The sequence below is a fragment of the Scardinius erythrophthalmus genome, assembly GCF_964197995.2.
Source record: "Scardinius erythrophthalmus genome assembly, chromosome: 9".
Lineage (NCBI taxonomy): Eukaryota > Metazoa > Chordata > Actinopteri > Cypriniformes > Leuciscidae > Scardinius > Scardinius erythrophthalmus.
The window spans coordinates 41401857-41415349 of record NC_138229.1 but is presented as its reverse complement, the minus strand read 5'-3'; the positions used below and the strand labels follow the sequence as shown (position 1 = coordinate 41415349).

General features: G+C 40.5%; 1 protein-coding gene and 2 pseudogenes across 6 annotated transcripts in view; all 3 read right to left on the bottom strand.

Moving 5' to 3' along the window:
• The window catches only part of LOC308695649 (sucrase-isomaltase, intestinal-like), a 40128-nt pseudogene extending 37547 nt beyond the window's left edge, over nucleotides 1-2581 (bottom strand). The window contains exons 1-5 of the transcript in view: nucleotides 2576-2581; nucleotides 2037-2159; nucleotides 1837-1957; nucleotides 1586-1695; nucleotides 1349-1500 (exon numbers count right to left, since the gene is read on the bottom strand). The product of the transcript in view is annotated as a sucrase-isomaltase, intestinal-like (transcript). The remainder of the gene's footprint in view (nucleotides 1-1348; nucleotides 1501-1585; nucleotides 1696-1836; nucleotides 1958-2036; nucleotides 2160-2575) is intronic.
• A 555-nt stretch (nucleotides 2582-3136) lies between these two features.
• Nucleotides 3137-4744, bottom strand: LOC308695648 (frizzled-1-like; annotated as a pseudogene). Its single transcript has 2 exons — nucleotides 4527-4744; nucleotides 3137-3950 (listed from the first exon to the last, which is right to left on the bottom strand). The product of its transcript is annotated as a frizzled-1-like (transcript).
• Nucleotides 4745-12657: 7913 nt separating this feature from the next.
• The window catches only part of LOC308696182 (uncharacterized protein), a 33056-nt gene continuing 32220 nt past the window's right edge, over nucleotides 12658-13493 (bottom strand). For all 4 annotated transcript variants that reach the window (XM_081374629.1, XM_081374627.1, XM_081374630.1 and 1 more), the window contains one exon: nucleotides 12658-12996. The gene's annotated coding sequence lies outside the window, so the exon portion shown is untranslated. The remainder of the gene's footprint in view (nucleotides 12997-13493) is intronic.

Genomic DNA, 13493 nt, shown 5'->3' with positions numbered 1-13493 from the left:
TTTTTGAGTGTTTATGCTACAAATTAAGTTCCTCTAATCAATGTAGTTTGTTGGTTGAACATAATTTCATTAGCAAAAAGATTGATGCAAACTGTTGCATAAGCTTCCAATAAGCAGCGGCCCATTGCATTCTTTAACATCTCTTTAAAAAAGCCACCGAAAAGAATACGCATTGCTTATGTGACAGATGCAACATGAATGAAGCAGGGCTGATAGTCACTGTGAGACACGTGTAAGAACTAGGAATCAGGACTTACTTTTAACCTGCCTGTCATTTTTCAGCAGTGCACAAAAACACACATGACGGCAGACAATGACAAAAGGAAACAAAGCAGTTTCCATCAGTATCGTGTAGAGAGCGAGACAAAGACTGACTGCTTTAGAGAAAGCCTGTTTGCATTGCTTCAGGCCGGATTCCCTTATTCTATTCAAACCTCTAATTTCTGTGTTTTTGGTGCTGTGATTGTCCCTCGTTTAGTCAATAAACACTCTAAAATGATTATGTGCTGCAATGCACTAAACTCATAAAGAGTCAACACACCATATTGCCAAAAGTTTTGGGACAAAAGTTTCTGCCTTCACATGCACATAAACTTTAATGACATCCCATTCCTTATCCGTGGGGTTTAATATGGAGTTGGCCCACCCTGTGCAGCTATAACAGCTTCAACTCTTCTGGGAAGGCTTTCCTCACGGTTTAGGAGTGTGTTTATGGGAATTTTTGACCATTCTTCTAGAAATGCATTTGTGAGGTCAGGCACTGATGTTGGACGAGAAGACCTGGCTCCCAGTCTCCGCTCTAATTCATCCCAAAGCTGTTCTGTCGGGCTGAGGTCAGGACTCTGTGCAGGCCAGTCAAGTTCCTCCACACCAAACTCGCTGTTCTTGAGCTAATCTGAAGGCCACACGAAGTTAGGAGGTCTGTAGCTATTGACTCTGCTGAAGTTGGTGATTTCTGCGCACTGTGAGCCTCAGTATGCGCTGACCCACTCTGTGATTTTACGCGACCTACCACTTTGTTGCTGTTGTTCCCAATTGCTTCCACTTTGTTATAACTAACAGTTGACCGTGGAATATTTATTACCGTAGTAAGGAAATTTCATGAATGGACTTATTGCACAGGTTGCAACCTATCTTGGTACCACACTTGAATTCACTGAGCTCCTGAGGCACCCATCCTTTCACAGATGTGTGTAGAAGCGTCTGCATGCCTAGGTGCTTGATTTTACACAACTGTGGCCATGGAAGTGATTGAAACACCTGAATTCAAAGATTTGGAGGGGTGTCCCAATACTTTTGGCAATATAGTGTATGATCTGTGTGTGCAAATGAAAAGCTTCCCACTCACAGGAGTTTTTCAGGAGATATTCTCCAAACTTTCAGTCCAAAGGGCTTCTTGATCAGCTCCAGTCTATATTTTAGGGGTCCAGTGGGAGGGATGGAAGGCGCTTGCACATGCTCATGAGGAACCTCAAACCTGGTTTGCTTTGTATCTGTAATCTGACAAAGAGAACATTGCACGCCATTATAGACGTCTTTACATTGACATGACGCCTCTCCTATTTGCGTCAGTTTTCAAACAGACCTTAAATCGAAGGCGGTTTTCTGTCTGCATTTCAGCGTAGAAGGTCAACTCTTTAATATCAGCTCCAAATAGAGATGGAGCATCCATTCTTGTCAACTTGGCCTCAATATCTACAGAAAAACAAACATTTTCCATGAGGTCTGGGCGAATTGTTTGCTCTACTTGTTACATGGTCGAATATAAACTTTTCAAAGCACAATGGAAAGTACAGTAGATTATTTGTACAACATCTGGGTTGAGGCTGTACTCACGTGTGCTGTCAGGCATGCTTTCGCTGACCACGCTGTAGCCGTGGTGTTTGGAGAAGAAGCACCGGGGGACGTTAGCCTCACTCACGGGGCTCCAACAGCAAGCTCTTTCCAAACACTTTTGCTGTAAGGACGCACAGTAAGATTTAGCAAAGTATGTTGGGGGTTTGTGTGGAATGTAGGCCATATCTACTGCAGTTTACCTGGGAAGCGTCGGGATCTGGGAAACAGTCCACTCTCTCGCCATGTGGAATGTTGGGACATTCTGGAACAATGTCTCCATCTGAACCTGGATCTGAAGTTGGGGACAAAGGGAAAAATGACCACTGTGATATAATTCAAAAGATAAAAAGAGAGAGAAAATCATTTATGAAAGTTTCTTTGCTAAAAACAAATAAAATGCACGTGTGATCACACAGTAATTAAATTATTTACATTTACATTTATGTATTTGGCAGACGCTTTTATCCAAAGCGACATTGCATTTCAAGGTACATATTTACATTCTTGTGTACCTTGCATTACATACAAATTATATATTAATACTACATGTTGCATGGCAAATGTAAAAGTCCAATATCTGATTTATTTAAACTTTAATGTCTTTAATCACATTCCTAAACTTAATCTTAACACCTTCCTTAAACCCTTAACTGTTGTACAATTTCTAGTAATAATCAAACACTGGCTTACTGCCATACAACATCAGTGGCACTGATCCTCAACAAACTCGTCCCTATACCGGCATGATGACTCCGATCTTCAACGAGATGGAACTGGATAAATATTCTGAATGTTCCAATCCAATCTGACTTCTGATCTGTAATGTTGGCTGAGTCATAATCATACACTGTTCGCTCGTTGGCCAGAGGAGAACTGGCCCCCCGACTGAGCTTGAGCCATGGTTTTTTTTCTCCATTCTGTCACTGATGGAGTTTTGGTTCCTTGCCACTGTTGCCTTTGGCTTTTGGCTTGCTTAGTTGGGGACACTTAATATTCAACAATATTATTGATCTGCCTGCACTGACACCATCATATGAGAACTGAACTGAACTGAGCTGGACGATGATATCACGGTTTTCTCCGGAGCTTCTATATATAAATTAACTAAATGAATAACTTTTTTTACAACAAAAATGAACCATCACTGAACAAAGATTGTTCTGATGTACAGCAGATCTAGAAGAAAACAGCATCATAGTCCAGCTTAAGTAAGTTCAATGATGGTTCATTTTCGTTGTAAAACATTTTATTAATTTAGTTCATTTATATATAGCCGCTCTAAGTAGTTGGTTTATACAAGTCACACGGTTGTTTCTCTTTGTTTGCTGTGTGCCAGTCTCGTGTAGAACTCTATGAGTTAAGCCTCTTTCTGGACCACATACAGAATCCAGACATGATCTCCATGATCAGGGTCATTAGGTATTTGATCATGAACACTGTGAAGTCTGGGTTCATCTGCGGGTTGTATGCGGTACACGGCACCAAGTTCCATGCCTGTTCCCACAGATTCCGAAAGACCTGTTTGTAGAAGTAATTACATGTGATCACGATGGTGGCCGGAATTGTGTAGAGGACACTGATCACCATCAGCTTCTCCGTCCTGGTGTCGTCATGCTTCATGATGATCCTGATGCGGAACAGAGACACAAAGCCTGCCAGGAGGAATGAGGTGCCAATGAACAGCGGCACCAGGATGAACGAGCGGTTCCACACTTCTGAATCCCCACGAACCAAACGCCATTGAGAACATCTCCATCCACTTGATCCACCGCCAGGATGCTGATGGTCTTGATGGCTGCCACTTCCCACACTGCAAGATGGAAATATTGCGAATTTGCGTCAATGGTCTCGTGACCCCATTTCATCCCGGCCGCGACGAACCAAGTGAGGATGACCCACCAGATAGAGCTGGACATGCTGAAGAACTACAACATCATGAACAGGATGGTGCAACCTTCCTTTTTGCTGCCTTGAACCACTGTCCTGAACTCATTAACGAACTGCTCATTGCAAACCACTTTGTCTTCCAGCAGGAATCCGGCGATGTAAGCGTGAACAGCATCGTTCAACACCCTGACAGGAATATAATGGGTCTTTCCAGGTAACTTAGGGGGCTTTCACAATAGCACTTTTGGTGCGCACCCGGGTTCGAATGACGTCAGAGTTCGGTTCGTTTGGATAATGTGAACGCTGCCTTCCGAACTCGGGTGCGCACCCGCGAACCGTACTCGAGTCTGATTAAAAAGGTGGTCTGGGGTACGGTTCATGTGAACTCGGGTATGGTTCGCTGCTGATATGAACGCAATCGAACCAAACCGCGGAAGTGAACCGCTATTGATAACGTAAAATGTGTCTTTGGCGGACAGCCTGCTGTCTTTGAAACGTTTTCAGAATTTTTGCAGCAGACAGACGCAACTGTGTTTCTGTATGTCTAAGTTGAAAACAAAACCAAAGGTTGAAAAAAAAAAGAACAACAAATGTCAACCGAGCAAGTCTATCCATTTGAGCGCCTTTTCATTCACGGTTACCAAGTAACACCATTACGCCAGCTGCAGCCTGATGACCCAAGCGTACCGCGGTTCGGATAGAAATAATATCATGTGAACACAGTCCATCGGGGGCAGGGGGCAGCAATCGAACTCGGGTTCGGAACAGGCAATCGAACCAAGTGTGAAAGCGCCCTTAAACACTTCATGTCAACTAGATAAGTCAGGACGGTGAATAAAGTGGCAGCACAAAACAGACCAAATCTCGATCCAAGTGAGCAAATTTCCAAATGTATCCAAATGTCCTTGCTGAAGTACATCGTCCCCTGGAGTTTTTTGGGTTTGCATGGCGCGCCACAGTTCTCCTTGCCCAGAAAGCGGTAGTTGAGGTACGGTGGTATCAGGTTGACAGGCGCGCTCATCTCAGGCGTGCTAGTCTAGATGACTTGGGTTGTGTATCTCTTCTATGGAACAGACTGTATGTCTATCACACACGTTGTTTTCCTTTGCATCAAATAAATAAATATGGCTATTATTTTGTGCATAATGATATCAATAACTTCTTATTATAGGCTAGATATAGTCATATTGGACAGCTTTGCATAAATCACATTAACATAAGGAACATAAAATGGTACACAACAAATTCTGAAATGATGAAGAACTAACATCAGCATCAAATGTTCAAACAAACACTTATTTAATAGAATAAAAGGAACAATAGCTGCACTACTACTACTACTACTGCTAATAATAATAATAATAATAATATACTACAGATTAACAGGCATATTTGCTGATGTATTATATAATAATAATAATATATAATAATATATAAACAAAAATAATAATATAAATAAATGTAAAATAACTAAATAACTTTAGCTAATATAATGATATAATTGTTGTTTTATTGTTATATTGTAATCATTTTGTATGATAATCTTAATACTTAGACAAATTCAGGTTTAGTTTAGTGCATGCCCATAGTGTATTAGATCATTCCATTCCTGGCTTCTGATTAGTCATTACAGTGTCCCAGGAGTCCTACAATTCATGTTAAAATAACAGTTATGATGTGAAAAGTGGAATAATGGTCTTACCTGAAGCAGTCAAAGCTACGAAAAGACAGAGAGACAGGTAGACAGTCCAGACTGCCATTGTTTCTCAATAAATACTGGAACTCTATATTGAATTTAAAACAGAATTATACATAAAAAAATATATATATTACAAAGTTTACATGGTTCAATTATGTATTTTTGTGTCACGAACCAGTTCAGTATGTCAGTGTCAATGTCTGGACGATGCGTTGTGGGGCTCTGGTTTATCATTTTATATATTGGAGGGGGGTTTGTTTATCAGTACCATCCAGCACCTGCTCATGTTCTCACTTCCTGTACAAACAATGTTTTTGTATAGTTTGTACCCACTCTTTCTGTTATAATACTTGAACCATTGTTACGATGTGGATTAATGCTGTTTTATGTGTGTTCTTGGTATGTATACTGAATAGATGAATAGATATTATTCATCTATTCGGTAGTGTAATTTTGTAATTGCATCAGTACATGTTTTATGTGCATGGTATACATTTCTCACACCCTTCATAAGATGCTCTTAGTATCAACTCAAATCATGCTGGAGAACATGCTCATCAGGTTTTACACAAACTTGTGGACTTCATGCACTTTGAGTGCTGCTGTCATTGGAAGAAAAGTGAGAAAATGAATTCTGAGATTCGTTAATTTTTAAATTATATTTTTCCGTCAGTAATATGTGGATAACATAATTTCCAATGAAAATGTTGTTAATTTTAATGCTGAAACTTTATACTTTCTGTGACACTATAACCCTTTTGTTTAAGCATTTTCACAAATGTGATTGTGTAAGCATTGTGTAAACAGCATGTGAGAAAGAGAACATGAGCAGTTGCTGGAATCAAAATTACCTTGAATATGCCAGAGTCACCTTGAATGAATGGAGGACTGTTGCTGTCATCAGCAAATATGCAAAGTAAAATATTGCAGTAAAAAAAAAAATAAAAAAAATAATAAAAATGGTAATGCTTTAGATTACAGTCCAGAAAGTACTGGCATTTAAGTGTTAAATTATTAACATTTAAAAAGCCTATACAGTATGTATTGGTATACCATTATTTCAAAAAGTTACCTAACTTGCTCCCAAATGTAAGATTGTTGTATCATAATAGTATAATATGTACCTCTTAGTTCTATAATACTTACAGTATAAATAATGTTTAATTCTCCTTGTTGTTACCACTTTATTCTCCAAACTATTACATATTGTTCCCTTATACTTACATGTAAGTACTTTATTGGTACACTATAATTAAAGAAAGTTACACTTTAAAACCTCTTTAATTACGCAGTACTTTCCAGGCTGTAATCTAAAGCATTACCAAAAAACCTGTCAAATTCTGACAGTAACATACCATTTAGAAAACAATCCATTCTGGGTAATATTTGCCGTTTTTGAGAAAATAGCCTGCAGGAATATACCGTGAATTAACAGTGCTCAAAATCAACACTCAAGAGTCTCAAATTACACCCTATACCCTCATTCACTATTCCCTACATTAGTTAACTAACATAGTCCACTTGTCAGTGAATGAAAATAAGAGTAAATTCAGACACTGATGAATAACTGAAAGACATACCAATTCAGAGGCTGCATCTTTCGAAGGCTTTTTGCGCCACAGCGGCGCAATGAAGGCTGTTCTAATCAAAAACTCCTTTGAATGTGTACTACAAATGCGTCCTTCATTCCCCAGACTGCAAAGAATAGAACGAATAGATCCTTCGCAGCCTAGCCTGCCCCAAGATTCATTGCGCGTCGGTGACGACAAGATTTTTTTTAAGACAATTCCAATCTCGAGAAAGTTCTCTTTCTGGAGGGAATTTACAAAAAAAAGGGGGAAAGACCTATTTGATTGATATAGAGATATTTATTCATTGGAACAGCTGTGATATTTTGACAGAAAAGTCATGTTCTTATTTATTATTTATTTTCAACGCTACTGTTGCTGGCCCTTCCAGCGCCCTGCATAAGCCTCCTAATCCGCTATTGGATCACACTGGGAAAGCGTGCCCTTTCTAGTGGAAAAGGAACGTTGCGGAAGCCACATCCTGCACGTTGGGAGGAAGTTACACATATGGACTGGCACTTCATACAAGTGTTAGGCCTGGCATCATACGCTCTGCCACGTCTGACTGCCGAGGGTGATGGAGGAACTCAACAGAGTTCGCTGCTCCACTGGAGCAAATAAGCGCACGTATCCGGCCCATAGCAGTGGAATGGCGCAGCAAGCTGACATTGAGCGGGTTCCCTGCGCTACTGGTCACTTGAGGCACTTGCAGGTTCACCACCTGGTCCCTGAAGGGAGTGGTGGGAACCTTGCTCACATATCCGAGCCAGAGTTTTAGGATAATATGTGAGTTGGCTGGCCCGAATTCCAGGCACGATTTTTCGACCGAAAATGCTTCCAGTTCCCCTACCCTCTTGATGGAAGCCAATACAACCAAGAGAACTGTCTTCACAGACAGAATTTTTAACCCAACTGACTGCAGAGGTTCAAAGCCAGATCTCTGCAATGCCGTAAGCACTAGAGACAAGTCCCAAGAGGGTATAGAGTGAGGGTGAAGAGGATTTAACCTTCTCGCACCCCTCAGGAACCTGATGATCAGGTCGTGCTGTCCTATAGACTCACCTTTCACTGCATCGTGATGTGCAGCAATAGGGGCAACATACACTTTCAGGGTGGAGGAGACAGCCTTCGCTCCAACCCGTGCTGCAGGAAGGAAAGCACAGTCCTGATCGGGCATCTTCGGGGGTCTACCCGGTGGGAAGAGCACCACTCAACGAACAAGTTCCACTTCAATGCATAGAGGTGCCTCGTAGAGGGGGCTCTAACGAAGTGATGGTATCAACAACCACTTGGGGTAGACCACCAAAGTCCTCTGCATCCCCTCCTAGAGACCAGACATGGAGTTTCCAGAGGTCTAGACGCAGGTGCCATAGGGTGCTCCGTCACTGAGAAAGCAGGTCCTTCCTCAGAGGAATACACCAGGGAGGGGCTGTCGTGAGAAACATGATTTCTTCGAACAAGGTCCGGTTGGGCCAAAAGGGCGCAACTAGCAAGACCTTCTTCTCGTCCTCCCAAACCTTGAATAGTGTCTGTGCAAATTGGCTTACTGGGGGAAACACATATTTGCGTAGGCCCCGTGGCCAACTGTGTGCCAGCGTGTCCGTGCAAAGGGGGCCCCTCGGTTAGGGAGTAAAACAACTAGCAATGTGACGTGTCCGGAGAGGCAAACAGGTTTACCTGTGCAACTACAAAGCATTTCCAAATCAGTTGGACCTAGTGGGGATGGAGTCTCCATTCTCCCGGAAGCGCAGTCTGTAGTGAGAGCTACACGATTGAGCACGCCTGGCATGTGAATTGAATGAAGAGACCTCAGGTGCTTTTGGAAACCCCAATATGTTGTGTACAGTTATTTGATTATGCCATCCAGTATCATGGATTTGCCCTCTCTTGTTTCAAACAAACGCAGCCTCTGCCATTTTGTAACTTTTGTTTTGTACACTTGCATTAAATTGTAGAAAATCAGACTGTCACTCACTGGTTCTTTAAGGACTTTTGACAAACTGTGGTGTCCCTTTTTAGATTATTTTCTGGCTAATTCTCAAGACACTTGAGCTGAGCACCTGCCCACCGCACCGGTCTCGAGTTTCTCACAGAGGAGCTTCGGAAGCATAAAAGGAGGAGCGACGACAGTGAAGGACAAGAGAGGACCAGGCCAGGACATTTACTTTATGTTTTGTTTATGTGTGTGTGGCAGTCTGAGGTCTGCTGCTTTTACTTTCGTTTTATTGAGTGTTGAAATGTTCACCAGTTCCCACCTCCTCCTTTCCTGAACAACTAACCTTTTTATATAAACTTTCCTGCTTCATTTCTCTTTTTAAAATCCCCTCACAAACCTCTGCTGTCAGCTGTCACAACGTTGCTAGGCCAATTACAGACACTCGGTTCAGTGTTGCCAAGCCTGGAATTGGACTAATTTTACACTGTTGCTGGGGGTTGGAGTTGTCTTTACTTTAGTGTTTACTTTGCGCAGCCTTCGAAGGATGCAGCCTCCAAATTGGGATGCAGCTTGTGTTATACTGACGCGATCTAGAACTTTGTTTAAAAAAAAAAATAAAAAATAAAAACCTTGATCCATGCTTAATGCATTGCAAAGAATGCACAACATCTTGTTATCCTCAGAGGTGTCTCTATCATTTTGTTGCTTTAGTAAGAGCATCTGCATAAAAACCAACAACATGATCAAATCGGTGGGCGGGGCTAGAGGCAATGATGTAAAAGTGGGTTTTGATCTTCTGCAGATATGACATCATACTGAGACTAAATCAGAAATGAGTTGTTTTGGGAAGCTTGGTCTCAATAAAAGCAACAAAAAAAGTCTAGTTTTTTGGACTAGCAAGGAAGTTTAGAGTTTTTTCTTGTTCCATGAAAAAAAAAAAAAAAAAAACTTGCTTTACTATACAATATTTCATTAATTCTCTCAATGTTTTACATTTTGGATGGTTATTTAATTGTTTAAAAAATCCAATATTAAGAAACTAAAAAGGACACTTTCCTTCAGTTCCTTTGCAATCTAGAGATGTTTTTATTTGTAATAAAAGTGTCTGTAAATCCCATGTGATCACATTTAAATGAATATTCTGCTTGAGCTCTAAACAGCACATTGACACTAACATTACCTGTTCATATTTTAAAATGACATATTACCTGGAGTCTCTGTGTGTCTGTGGTGTGTTTAGAGATGAAATCTTCTGGTAAAGTCTTCAAATGAAGACTGAAGCTTAGCAGATTTCTGTAGAGATATTTACTCTCAGGAAAAACTGCCCTCTGCCCTCATGGACCCGGACTCTTCATATTTGGCTTTTTGAATGTTTGTGCTATACACTTTTTGTGTATTACATATTGCATACAAACATTGATCGTGTGCAATAATGACAATAATGGCCAAAAAAAAATAAAAAAAAAATAAAAACCTTACCTTTAACTGCACTTAAACTACACAAATAAATGTGGAATAGATGATACAAAAAGGGTTCTCTCCAAAATATGTGTGGTATAATGATTGGTTAGTTGGGTCTTGAGATCAGAAAGTCTCCAAAACTATGATCAGACCTCACCTAAAATGAGGAAAATAAGTATTTGAACACCCTGCTATTTTGCAAGTTCTCCCACTTGGAAATCATGGAGGGGTCTGAAATTGTCATCGTAGGTGCATGTCCACTGTGAGAGACATAATCTAAAAAAAAAAAAAATCCAGAAATCACAATGTATGATTTTTTAACTCTTTATTTGTATGATACAGCTGCAAATAAGTATTTGAACACCTGTCTATCAGCTAGAATTCTGACCCTCAAAGACCTGTTAGTCTGCCTTTAAAATGTCCACCTCCACTATCCTAAATTAAATGCACCTGTTTGAGGTCGTTAGCTGCATAAAGACACCTGTCCACCCCATACAACCAGTAAGAATCCAACTACTAACATGGCCAAGACCAAAGAGCTGTCCAAAGACACTAGAGACAAAATTGTACACCTCCACAAGGCTGGAAAGGGCTACGGGGAAATTGCCAAGCAGCTTGGTGAAAAAAGGTCCACTGTTGGAGCAATCATTAGAAAATGGAAGAAGCTAAACATGACTGTCAATTCTCCCTCGGACTGGGGCTCCATGCAAGATCTCACTTCGTGGGGTCTCAATGATCTTAAAAAAAAGGTAAGAAATCAGCCCAGAACTACACGGGAGGAGCTGGTCAATGACCTGAAAAGAGCTGGGACTACCGTTTCCAAGGTTACTGTTGGTAATACACTAAGACGTCATGGTTTGAAATCATGCATGACACGGAAGGTTCCCCTGCTTAAACCAGCACGTCAAGGCCCGTCTTAAGTTTGCCAATGACCATTTGGATGATCCAGAGGAGTCATGGGAGAAAGTCCTGTGGTCAGATGAGACCAAAATAGAACTTTTTGGTCATAATTCCACTAAACGTGTTTGGAGGAAGAAGAATGATGAGTACCATCCCAAGAACACCATCCCTACTGTGAAGCATTGGGGTGGTAGCATCATGCTTTGGGGGTGTTTTTCTGCACATGGGACAGGGCGACTGCACTGTATTAAGGAGAGGATGACCGGGGCCATGTATTGTGAGATTTTGGGGAACAACCTCCTTCCCTCAGTTAGAGCATTGAAGATGGGTCGAGGCTGGGTCTTCCAACATGACAATGACCCAAAACACACAGCCAGGATAACCAAGGAGTGGCTCTGTAAGAAGCATATCCAGGTTCTGGTGTGGCCTAGCCAGTCTCCAGACCTAAACCCAATAGAGAATCTTTGGAGAGAGCTCAAACTCCGTGTTTCTCAGCAACAGCCCAGAAACCTGACTGATCTAGAGAAGATCTGTGTGGAGGAGTGGGCCAAAATCCCTCCTGCAGTGTGTGCAAACCTGGTGAAAAACTACAGGAAACGTTTGACCTCTGTAATCGCAAACAAAGGCTACTGTACCAAATATTAACATTGATTTTCTCAGGTGTTCAAATACTTATTTGCAGCTGTATCATACAAATAAATAGTTAAAAAATCATACATTGTGATTTCTGGATTTTTTTTTAAAATTATGTCTCTCACAGTGGACATGCACCTACGATGACAATTTCAGACCCCTCCATGGTTTCTAAGTGGGAGAACTTGCAAAATAGCAGGATGTTCAAATACTTATTTTCCTCACTGTATATAACCACAATGTGTTTGGTAAGGTTGCAATAAAAAGCCTTTGGTGACATCAAACAGCAAACTCATGTTTGCCAGGCATTACTGGAGCTTTCACTAGTACTGGGTTTGATGGTCAGATGAGACTAAAATAAAGTTTTGTGGGAAAAAATCTGAGTGAACAAACCCTTTAAGTAAACTGTAAAAGCTCCCTTCATTTCTTATGTGGACATTCTCACATATGGTGAATTTGCAGTAACTCCTCTTTGACAGTTTGTTTTGCTGTTAATATTTAGCTAATTTTCTGCTTGTTCTTTGAGACAGATAAGTTCAATAACATTTTTGCAGAGCAATGGCGATGCATAGATATCTTAAGGGGGCGGTTGCCAAACCAAGAGAAAGGGCACAGGATCACTGATGCATATATTATGGGACATGAATGTGAATTGCATGACTAAAAATGAAATGATATAATTAATATCCAATGCACAGTAAATAATTCTTATTAAGGCAAAAGCACAGAAAAAAATTGTTTACAATTAATTAATGTTTTAATTCAATTTACTGACAAAATGAGCAGGCCCGACAGGCATTGGTAAAAAAACTGAAAAACATTTTGCTGAAGGTCTAAAGTTACTTCTCAGTCAAGGAACAGGTTTGATCATCATCTATCCTGACAAAACTACTACATTTTCATTATATTATTCTTATACTTTTCATCGTCCAGGATAAATCACAGATTTCAGTAGACTGCCTGCAGAATAAGATGGATGTGATTTCAGAGTGAAAGCCTGAGTCGCTTCTTCCTAGTGTAAACTCTCATGTGAATTTTGGCTTCTGTTTTTCCTTCCTTGTTCAAGTCCATCAGGTCTAAAAGAAACATGAAATAATGGGAGATTTCAAATGGGAGACAAACGTGAAGTGAAAAGTGAGCTTAAAGTCAAGATCACTGATGAGATTAACAGTGATTTTAATGCCATCAAATCTGGTCGACAACTGCGGTTCACGATTATGATCTATTTTAATGTCATAACGATGATTTGTGTTATAAATCAGTATTTTGGTCGTGAAACTCTAGATGGTGCAGGCTTGACATGTAATCTGTAAGCAATTGCATCGTTTCCTACACGGCACAAGCTGATTGACCTCTAAGCTATGCAAAAATGCGAGAATTTTTTGACAGATGGTCCTTTCAAACCAAACGTCAATATGTGTTGGACTGAAGTTAAAGCAAATCATGCCTGTACAATAAAGGATGCCACTTACACTTGAAAGAAATAAAATGTTTAAAAGTTAAAAGTTAAAATAATACACTTGGGTTATGTGCTTTAGTCTGTCATTTTTTATTCTCGACCTGAAACGATGTA